The sequence below is a fragment of the Rhodamnia argentea genome, chromosome 4, assembly GCF_020921035.1.
Source record: "Rhodamnia argentea isolate NSW1041297 chromosome 4, ASM2092103v1, whole genome shotgun sequence".
Taxonomy (NCBI): domain Eukaryota; kingdom Viridiplantae; phylum Streptophyta; class Magnoliopsida; order Myrtales; family Myrtaceae; genus Rhodamnia; species Rhodamnia argentea.
In genome coordinates, this window is record NC_063153.1 from 11622033 (window position 1) to 11634115 (window position 12083).

At 38.0% G+C, this 12083-nt stretch overlaps 1 protein-coding gene across 1 annotated transcript in view; it reads left to right on the forward strand.

The window, feature by feature from the left end:
* The window catches only part of LOC115727986 (disease resistance protein L6-like), a 449825-nt gene that overhangs the window by 251482 nt on the left and 186260 nt on the right, over positions 1-12083 (forward strand). The gene's annotated exons all lie outside the window — the stretch shown is intronic.

Sequence of the window (12083 nt, forward strand, 5' to 3'; positions counted from 1 at the left end):
AACTTCTCATTGCCTCTTATGGTCATCAAGGAGTTTTTAAAAATCTCGAAGCTAGTTAAAAAGTCTTGGACACTTTCACCGGACGTTAGGTGGGAAGTAGAAATAAAGATAGATTTTTTTTTGGTTTTTGGACACTTTCACCCAATCGCCACGTGTTGAGTGTTGAATGGTTCTAAGGCCCTAGTAAGCTTTACCGACTGGGTCCGCAGTATTTTCTCGGCTCACGTTACCTTTGCTTCCCCACATGATGAGAACGAAGCATCCAGCAAAACGATGCAGAGATGGTCGATGATGATTTCCAACTCTCGGAGCGAGAGTTAGAAGTCCAAACCGAAAAATTAAAACGATAAAACCCCTCGAGAGTACGAAATTCTTCAAAAACTTACGGGCATTTCGTCTCATTAGAGGAAGATTAATTAATTAACAGGTAAAATCCAGCTATGTTTCCTCTTCATCGTAGGTGCACTCAACAGAGGTCCAATGATGGGTCTCACATGGATCTCGCTCCACTAGATCTGATGACCCGATTGAACTTAGGCTCTGATTTGACCAAAAAGAAAAAGTTCAAGATAGGCATAGGAGCTGGGCGAGGCGGTAGCGAAGCTCAGGTGGTGATGCAAGTGCGCAATGAGCGTAGTTGCCCCCTCGAGCATGCTCCTTGTAAGTTAGGCTTTGTCTGTTTCTTTAAAAATGAATGAATTTTGAAAAATATTTTTACTAAAATGATTGCATGTATCACTTGAAATAATTAATTAATATTAAATATTTTACTAATTATAATAATTGAGCATTTTTATGAATAATTCGTTTTATTCGTTTTTGTAAACTTAAGCGACTATTTTTTCAAAAGACATGTTTTAAAAAATTATTACTTTTTGGCGAAATAAGTAAAGTTTTAGCGCACGTATTAGCTCCACTAAATACTTGCTCTATGCCGGTCGACGCTTCTTTCGGTGATTGTCCTTGAAATTATTCATCCATCATGTGATGTTTGTACTGATTTTGTGGAATTTATGGTTCATCTCTATCATTTTGTACGTAGTGGGACTGTCAATCTACTCCAACTTTTCCAAACCCAATGAATATGTGTGGCCCATTCCTCCATTATTTGTGTCTCTCGTCCACTTTTATGTGGGGCTATCAACAATGGTGGAGTGGGTAACTCACCGGATCGAAATGCTTGGGGATGCAAACTCAACTGATGTCAAAATCCTAAATGACTTCAATCGATCAAATTAATACTTTAAAGGGTTTTTTTCCAATTTATTTTTTTTTTAAAATATTTACAAAAATATTTTTTTAAAATAAATATTAACGGATTTGGGCCTCGCTCGGCAGTTGGATTGCCGAGCGAGGCCCACTCGGCAGCCCACTTGCTCGGCAGTTGGATGGCCGAGCGAGGCCCACTCGGCAGCCCACTTGCTCGGCAGTTGGGCTACCGAGCAAGTGGATCTCTTTTTTTTTTTTTTTTTTTCGTTTTTTAAAGTGTTTTAATTATTTATATTTATAATATTTTCATATTTTTAAACATGTTTATATTTATTTTATTTATAATTTTTTTTGCGAAGCTTATCTTTATAACATAATTAGTAATAATTAATACAAAAAATTATTAAGATCTATAATTCATAAATAATGTTGTAAGTATGTAATTAATTGAAAATATTCACATAAGGAAAATCCTCAATACCAAACAAAAAGAAACCCTAGCCGCAATATAAAAAATAGAGCCCAAAAAAAATTTTCTTGGGGGCGTTGCCCCCAAATCCCCACGCAAATCTGTTCGCACCACAAAGGAGATTTGTTCGCTTGCTCCGAGTTGGACCTATCGGCCCAACTCTCCGCGTCACGAACTAAATCTCAATTTTTCCTCCACTTTTTGGGTCGCACAAAAATATATCGGGTCGGGTGATAAACCGGACCGGGTACGTAAAATTCAAAACATATTTAACAATATATGAAATTAATTGAAAATATTCATAATATAAAATTGGTAAAATATTCATATAAATAATGTTGTAATTATGCAATTCGATCGGCTAAAAAGATTGAAAGAGGAGGAAAGAGGGAAAGGAGGGTTCATTTAATATCGAGAAGTAACACCGAAGGGAAAAAAAATGCAAAATTGTCAAGAAAAACGGCCGTTTTCCCACACAAAAAGAAAAGCCCGGCTTTTTCCCCAAAAAATGTCGTTTTTCTTGACAATTTTGCATTTTTTTCCCTTCGGTGTTACTTCTTGATATTAAATGAACCCTCATTTCCCTCTTTCCTCCTCTTTCAATCTTTTTAGCCGATCAAATTGCATAATTACAACATTATTTATATGAATATTTTACCAATTTTATATTATGAATATTTTCAATTAATTTCATATATTGTTAAATATGTTTTGAATTTTACGTACCCGGTCCGATTTATCACCCGACTCGATATATTTTTGCGCGGCCCAAAAAGTGAAGGAAAAATTGAGATTTAGTTCGTGACGTGGAGAGTTGGGCCGATAGGCCCAACTCTGAGCAAGCGAACAAATCTCCTTTGTGGTGCGAACAGATCTGCGTGGGGATTTTGGGGCAACACCCCCGAGAAAATTTTTTTTGGGCTCTATTTTTTATATCATGGCTAGGGTTTCTTTTCGTTTGGTATTGAGGATTTTCCTTATGTGAATATTTTCAATTAATTACATACTTACAACATTATTTATGAATTATAGATCTTAATAATTTTTTGTATTAATTATTACTAATTATGTTATAAAGATAAGCTTCGCAAAAAAAATTATAAATAAAATAAATATAAACATGTTAAAAAATATGAAAATATTATAAATATAAATAATTAAAACACTTTAAAAAACGAAAAAAAAAAGAGATCCACTTGCTCGGCAGCCCAACTACCGAGCAAGTGGGCTGCCGAGCAGCCATGCTGGCCCACCAGGCCAGCTGCTCGGCAGCCCAACTGCCGAGCGAGGCCCAAATCCGTTAATATTTATTTTTAAAAAATATTTTTTAAAAAAATATTAAATTGGAAAAAAAACCCTACTTTAAAAGGTCCATTTTGAGTGATAATGTTGTTGACAATTGATTCGACACTTTACTCCCGATTCGTGCATGTCTATGCCTGAATCACATGTCTACGTCAGTGTAACTGCACATCATTATTCAAGAAGAGAGCCGATCAAAAAAATGCGTGAAAGACGAGGTGGAACATGCACAAATCACATGTCTATGTCAGTGTAGCTACACATCATTATTGGAGAAGAGAGCCCACCAAACAGAGCACCACACCCCCCCCAAAACAAAAGTGAATGAGCATATCATTTGTTGTCAACATTATTTATTCTAATTTAAACAAGTTATAAATTAAAAAGCTTAAATTGAGCATCCAAGGGACTTTTTAGATATGTTTTCACCAAACATCTCTCTCAAAATTGCTTCCCAAAGCATTGTTTACCAAACAGTCTTTATTTTTCATGAAAACTCTTCTGGCTAAAGTCTTTTTGCATTTCCCCAAAGTCTTTTTGTAAAAGCTGAACTATTCGCACCCTTTAACTTGTTCACGTTGTGACCCACGGGCATTTAATGTGATAAAGACTGGGAACAAACTCCTAAGTATCATTAACTCAGGTTGCTATGAACGGGCGAAACTTCTTGCAAAGTATCAACTTCCCCGTTAGAAAAGTGCAAAAGAAAACAAGTTTAGAGAACAAACATAAGAGGATTGGTCTTGCAGGAAAACAAATTTCTATGAGGCTTAGAGAGCAACACAAGGAATTGGCGTATTTACTATTGTCGTTGTTGTTATTAGCACTACCGCTGGCACGGTGTTACTAGGTTACTGATTCCATAAATGTCTTATAAACTAAATTCTTAAGTTGCATTTAAGAAATTTCTTGCCAAAATAGTTCAAGGAGTAAGGCGAGAGATCGTCGAGGCATACTTTACAAGCATGAACACCGTTGATGGTGTATTTTTTTGGGAGGAGCTATAGTCTATTGCCAGCGTTATTGAAATGTTGAGTTTGCGTAGCTTTATGAATTCTAGTTAACTAGGATAGTGCAATATAATAGTTGTCTAATTTCTTAGTTTACTTTTCTCTACCACTTTGATGTCCTCCGCAAAATCTAGAGTCAATAATGGTTGCTTATGAGGTAATCCATCTATAGAGATGTCCATAGAATGCTACATATAATTCTAAGAACGTGAGACCTCGGTTCATTTCTGAGAAATGCAACCTCAGACCTATGGAGATGCACATACTTATCAATTCAAAAAGGAAGAAGAAAGTATCTAAAATTGATCTGAATAGTAGTAGGTTTACCTCTACAGTCTACTCTGGCGTGCGACGCGTGAACACAAAATAAAACGAAAATTTGTTATGGAACAACCATAAAAGATTCTAAAGGAGATAGCGGACATCGATGGCGGTCCAAGACGACAACACGTTAGAGAATTGTTCCTTCACCGTACTTCCATCCAGCCAGATAGATTGAGCACAATCTTCTACCATAGACATGGTACAATGAAATAATGAACACGATCATTCCTTGAATGGTTTTTCCCATTTCCACCAAACTAACATACAATAGCTTTGGGGAAATGCCTTGAACCAGCCAATGTGTACTCATCTTCCTCAATTTTTATTTTTGAATCCAGAAACAGCGTGTTAATTTTTTCGGATCATGGTATGACGAAGCTGAAGTCGACATGTTGAGAGATTATTTCATGAGGAATTGGGGCTAAATACTGTGTGGGTTATTAGATGTAATTGGAGCTGGAAAATACTAATAATATTTGAATTACTTGAGTGTGGTTTGTAATACTCGTGTATTGCTTGATCTATAGCGGAATTTGTTGTTGCTTTTTCCGTGGACATAAGTCTCCACAATTGAACCACGTATATCCGGTGTCCGATTTATTTTCTTATTCTGTCTATTTATTATTCTATCGCTTGCTTCCGTGCAACATCAACCTCAATGCACCTGGTCACGGTGTTGGAGACCTAATCCTAGTCGTCAAGGCCCCGAGAACCAGCGTTGGGAATTTTGTGCTTGAGAGTAGAATTTTGGGTTTAAGTGCCAACACCTAGTAACGATCACATCTACTAGAAACTAAACTTTTAGGTTGCTTTTGGTCGTATGAATTTCTAACTATGATAGAACTAGAAAGGATATGATATGACATCTATGAATTTTGCTATATTATATTCATTGTTTGGTAAATCGCAATAATAAATGCCAATATTTTCATATCCTATCGCATCTATTATTTGGTATGAATGGCATGTCAATGTAAATGAACCAAAAAATGTACAAACAGAGATGGTAAGACTTTCTCATGAAACACTGCTAAAAAATTCACAAATACACAAATGAAAATAACCTCCAACGATCAATTCATAGTTATTGCGTGAAATACATCTTAAAACAAAAAAGATGCCCGTTGTAGCATTCTAAAGTCCTAGGTTTGACAATGACAATAAATGTAAACGGGCTACAGCAACATCAATGAGGTAGATTAGCGCGAACTCCAAATCTAGTAAAATAGAGAAAACATGATTATTCACCTTCGCAATTCCAAATAGTAAAGTGTTGACTTGTGAAATTTAAACATGAACCACATAACTACGGAAAATGATTTTCGACTCTTTTGCTACTTTCATTGACTTTTAACGTGCACCATAAAGTTACAGAGGAGTTGTGATGTTTCAAGTTTGAATTTATTCATTTAAAATTAGGGTTCTTCTACTTTGTTTTTTATTTACTTGTTTTTCAATTGTTCTTTCTCTCTTTTTTATTTCCATTTTAATTCGCTTCCCTCATCCTTAATGAAAACTTTATAAAAGAATAAGCTATATAATAAATATAGCTACCAAATATGTATGTATATATATATATATATATATATACATACATGATATGTATATTATAAAATAGAAAGATATTGACACATATAAATAAAACTAGGAACAAATAAAAATGAAAATTGTCCACTATATTTTTCTTTTAAAATAATAGAATCCAATTATTAATTTATATTTAATTTTTGCTTTAATTTTGATAATCTAAAAGTTTATTATTCGAGATACATAATTTTCATGCCATGGATATAAGAAATCCTGTCCATCTTTGACCCACTTTAATATTTATATCTAGATTTTATCACTTTATATCCGACTTTATCCTATTTTAAGTATGAACTAAATACAAGGTATGATATATTCTGTCATATCCCGAATTTCATTCTAGCTACCATACATAGCATTTGATTGTTGGATGAAAAGAAGTGTTGAACCCTTCATTATTGGTAAAACTATCACCTAATTAACAGGAAAAGTGTCAAAAAAGTCCTAAACCTAATGCATTAGTGCTAATTTAGTCATAAACCTTCTTTTTATGCCATTTTAGTTCTAAACCTTTTGTATTTGTGTCAATTCAGTCCTAAATCTTTTATTGATGTCAATTCAGTCCTAAACCTTTTGCATTACTTGTTAGGTGCCTGTCTTCCTTGTGTCCCCATTTGCCTCGTGGCATTTTGTAGACAACATTGTTTTCATTTTTAATGTGACATCTATTACCATTTTAAACATGCATATCCATGCTCTTATGATTTGTCTTTCTAATATTGTACATAATCCGATTAATATCTTGACAATACTCTGAATTCAATTGGTATCATACTAATTCATTTCAGTCACTCCATACATGCACATGCTCTTGAGCATCCACAATGTATGTCCTGTACTAATTTTCATTTAAAGTGGGTCCAATTTATTCTTCTTAAATTAGGTATTAACTATGTGGGAGCTGAAAAATCAGCCATGCCAATCTTTCGGCTGGAAGCATGTGACACTTCAATTGCATCTGAGAAAGCAGTACCTCCCTGGCATTTGTAGCTTGTTAAGGAACTCTCATTTTCTTGAGACACTCACTATGTTTATCCTGGAAGAGATGACAATGAATCTCAGGAATGAATGCTTAAACTGTAAAATCTTATTGGAATATTCGAATTTGGAAGTAATGGAGATTGAAAAGTTGCTTTAAAATTTTAGCTTGCCAAAGCAGGGTGGAAGCTTGCATTTGAGTTCAACGGCTTTAGTTACTGGAGTATAAACGGCACATTTCCCTGCCTCGAGCACCAGCTTAAGCATGTTAAGATATATGGTTATATACTGGAGCCTGATGTCATTGAGCTCTATGAATTTCTACTTGAGAATGCTAAGGTCCCGGAGAAGATGGAGATTTCTACCAGGAAGACTGCAGCAAACATGGAGCAAGTACATGTGTTACAGTGACATTGGCCGTCCATCAAAGGATTATTGCACATCAGATGCGCTGCTAGAGTTTTCACAGAAGTTGTTAAGTTTCCCAAGGGCCTCAACACGTGCAGTAATACACTTGGGTTAGATACTGGTATCGGGATTGTGTTCACCCCTTTCTTTTGGAAACCCTTGATGATTCTATGTCAGGCATTGCTCACATCCGGTAAGACTTTACAAAAGCAGTTGGCCTTCTTGAAGTATCCCCTTTTGCCTCAGTCCTACGAATTCGCAACGTCTACTACTCTGTACTGGCAGCTTTATGAATATTTTGATAGTGGATGTGTCCTTTTTAGTCAAAGAGCGAATCTCTTAACAGCCTTTCTTTTCAAATTCCCAGCTCTTGCGAATAGTTTGGCTAACTTTTTGCAGCGTAGAGATTCTCGAACAATCTCTTGATACAAGTTACAAACTGTTGATTAGTAGTCTTCCCTCTTGTGGCTTCTGTTTCTCTAATTGGTTTTTCGTTTTAGAGGCTGCCGATGTTTCACTTTTCAGTTTTAGCTATCATTTCTTCGTCTTGAAAGGAAGTCAATGCAGGTCAACATTCCTGATTTCCGCCTTGGAATGATTAGTATATCAACATCATATCAGTACAATCCGTGGCTACTGTATAGATTCCGTAAAGTATAGGGTTGTGCAGTCCTCAAGTACGCATCTATTCTGAAAGTCTACTCTAGAACTGTGTTATTGAATGTGCTCCTCTTACTAATTAACAAGATCATGTCGCTTATTTGACGCCCGAGAGTTCTTTTTTCCTTTTTAAATAATACAAGTATCCAAACCTTTCAGCTCATTATTCCTCACGAATGATGTTAGAGCTCAATGGAAGACCTTTCTTTCACGAGAAAATCGGCCATATATACGTGCTCTAGGTAATTTGGTAATCGACCCATTGTCCTACGAATTGGGTGAAATCAGTCCAACTGTGTGTGAATCTACTTATCTCCTCCTTTCGCAGGTAGTTTTCAATGAAACTTTTCATGGTAACATGATCATTGAGCGTCGGTCGGTATACATACTTACACCCCGCGGGCGTCTCCTGCTCGATCTGTTACATTCTAGTCCGAGTTACTTTACTCGCTTCTTCACACTCCTCCATCATACTCTCCCTAAAATTCTACACACTATATGGAAGCTCACAAGTCAGCCATGTCCATCTTTAACCTACAAGTCCGTAACGCTTCAATGGCCCCTGGGCAAAGCAACACCTTCCTGGTTTTTCCAGCTCGTACAGAAACTCTTATCTTCTCGAGAACTTAACTGTTTATGCTTACCCGGGATCTCACTGCATATCTATTTATAAAATTAGGATTTATCTGTTTCATTCAATCTGTCGCAAGTGCTGGAGATGAAAGAACAACTTGCATTCAAATTTCAGCTCAATGGAGCAGGCTGGATGCAAAAGCACGAATTCGATGGTGAAAACTAGTGCCTCCAGCAATAGCTTAAGCATGTAACGATCTATGGATGTGCCTTTGAGTTCATCTAGTTTTATTTTGATTTCTCGCTCCTCTTCAATTTCCCCAACCCGAAGACGATTCACCACACAGAATCATGGAGCCCTCTGCTGGATGCCGGACTCTAACTAAGAAATGTTTGACATGTGGAAGACAATTTCGATAACGGAAATGAATGAGTTTGAATTCTGACTTTGTGTCGTTCCTGGCATGCGTCACCGCTTAGCTTGTTTCTTGCTGCGCTTCAGGTGTTTGTGGAATGTCCTGAATGGGTTCAAACTTCCAACCCCGTTTATGACATATTCCTGTTCAGCCACGGATTTCTCTATCAGATCCTCTTTGGTTTATTGCTGTGGTTTTGAACACATCATAGCGGTGTACAACGCATTAACTCTTTCATATGAATCCTCTGACATCTTTTTTTCTGATTATGTCTGTGTAATTCGCATAGTGTCATGGAGTACAACAAATATGGAGGGCAAAAATGTTGTCGTGGGAATAAGCAACGCGAAATGTTGGAAGAGCCATAAAGATGGTGGAAAAGATGTAATCAGTAGTTTGCCAGACTCGGTACTGGTCTACATACTTTCCTTCCTACCCGTGAGGGACACCATAAGGACAGCGGTTGTCCCACGAGTCTGTTACCTCTGGACTTTTTCGCGCAACATTTCCTTTGATCAGTGTATTTTCTATTGAATTATGCAGCGGTGAGGAAGCCCATGATCATCCTGAATTCGAGGACCATGAAGCGAAAGAGAGAAGAATGTTGAACAAAGTCGAGCCATGGATTCGCTTTGCAGTAAGAAAAAGGTTAAGTTCCTCGATTTGGCCTTCCTAGGGTGCTGTATTTCTGTTATTCCTTACAGGTTGTCTAGCATTGTTCACAGGCGCAGCTATTTAGTAGAGCTCAAGTTACCTGCTTGTGATGTCAAATCACTTGGACCGATTCAATTGAAATCGCTTAGATACCTGTCACTGAAGGAAATCATCCCAAGTGAGCAGATCCTTGGTGAGATAGTATCTGCTTGCCCATTGCTTGGACAGTTGTCTCTTGAAAAATGCTATGATCTCCAGAAGCAGAGGTTCAATAGGCGCCCGTCCATGGAAGATTTGAACCTTGACATGTGTGAGGGTTTGGAGAAGTTTGATCTTGCTTCCTCTGACGCAAACAAATGAGTATCACTTCGGCTCTCTTGAATTATTTCGCAATGTTGTAAATGCGGAGTCGAATTTGGTGGCTTGAATGTGTTGAAGATATGGAAAAAACTGTACACTCTAGATCTTCCTTCGCTAGTACACTCTGCCCGCTTGTCCACTGTTTTGTTCCAATGGTGTAATTTCACTTACTTCCCAAATTCTTAATCTGCCACTTCTCTTCCCTCTAGATTAACCAAAAATCAGACACACTAAAAGTTGTTTTCAAGTCGATGCCTTTGACTGTCGAAGTTGGTTTACTGTTTGAGGTCGCAATTAAGTTGAAGTGACCGACTTCCTTTCCTATCAGTCGAGAAAATTCTTTCTTCTATCGGGTATTCCCTATACGGGAATTGAACTGAGTCTAGCAAAGTGGCACCTCCCTGGGATCTCAAACATATTGAGGAATTCTCATACGCTTGAGACCATCTTAACTGTAGGTGTTTATCCTGGATGTTAGCGTATATTCACGGTACGAGCGCTTGAGTTATGAAGGTTATTCGTATACTTGGATTGACCCATGTCAGGATGTTGCAAAAATTGTGGGGATGGGTGATTGTGTGTTTAAACTGGCTGGGGAAACAAACTAATGCTCAAGCACATGAGGCATATTTCGGACCATCAATTGAACTTAGAAACTTGTCAAGAGGTCGCTCATTCTAGCAGGGAGGAACGACTATTGTGCTCTTTACGGCGCATAAGCCAAGGTGTGCTAAGGACCAGACTCATGCCGTGGGAGAAGAAGCAAAACTTGATCCATGGCATATGAGACCGGACCATTTGAACGAAAAAGGCCTTCTAATTCTCGCAAAGTAGGAAAATTACTATAATTTAGTGGAATGTTCCGAATGATAGGCCTTGAAACTTTATCAGAAAATAGGGAAACTACTATCACTTGGGGAAAATTGCGAATGGGAAAAGAAAGCTACGGTGAGTGGAGCACAAACGAGAATTATGAGAAAACTTGCTATCACTGGAAAAAGTGTTACAAAGTACAAAAGAAAATATAGGATCAATGATAAAAGGAGAAAAAAACTTTCCAAGTCCCTAGAAAAATTATGTGGAAATAATGATAATAGTCATACTTAAGGATTAAATCACATTTTCGTCTAGCAGATTAAACGTTTAGAATAGTTGAGAGTAATCCCATAAATCTCAAGTTGGTGTTCATATTGGTGTCGCAGACAATGTAGCTCCCCAATATGGTCACCAAAAGAATCCCCTCTGCGTTCTCTGGCGAGGCGCCGTAACGGAAGTTTTAACTAAGACCACGACATTCTTAAGTTCATGGCTGCGTTTGGGAACCACATTTGCAAGGCCCTTTGGACCTCTAAAGGGACTTAGGAAAAAGTAAGTGTGTTTGGTAAGTATTATTGGAAATCCATTTGGAGAATGCTAGCATTTTCAAGTACCCTTAAAGGGCTTTAGCCCAAGTCAGCCTCTGACTAGCTTTGGCATTCTGGCTTTCTCGGCATGTTGGGCCCCAGGTTTAATGAAATTTTCCAATTTCCCATCTCATCCTCGCTCAATCATCATAATTCCCAACTTACCCTCCCGCCCAATGCTCGCTTTCGCCTCTCTTCCTCGCGCCTCGCCCCCAGCAATCGTGCTTGCCTCTCTTCCTCAGGCCCAGCGCTCAATGGTTTGCGAGCAGCCTCTTCCGCCTCCTGCTCGTCTAGTTTCCCTCTTCGCTCGCCGCGGATGATTTCACCGGCTGGTCCAACGCCGCCTTCGAGGATGAAATCAATGCGATCACGGCTGAGATCCAAGGAGGACAGCTTCGCCGATGTGATCGATCGCGCTCTCGAGAAGGAGTTCACCGAGAACGACCAGAACGAAGGTTTGTGCTAGATCTAAGCTCTTGGACTCGCTTCGGTACGGTCCTTGCGTTTTTTGTTTGAGGATGTAGTTGGGCTAGGGTTTCGGATTCATGCCGGGACTAGGACATTTGTGTGTAGTCAATGCTAGCGAGTCCTGTGAAGGAATCAATTGCTCTTTTTGTTGAACAATAAGGTTGGAGTTGAGAGTCGATTTCTCTTGCTGCATTTTAGTTGATCTCCTAATGGCTGCTGATTTTCAAACTTTTTGGTTTAACACGCTCAGCTTATCCGTACT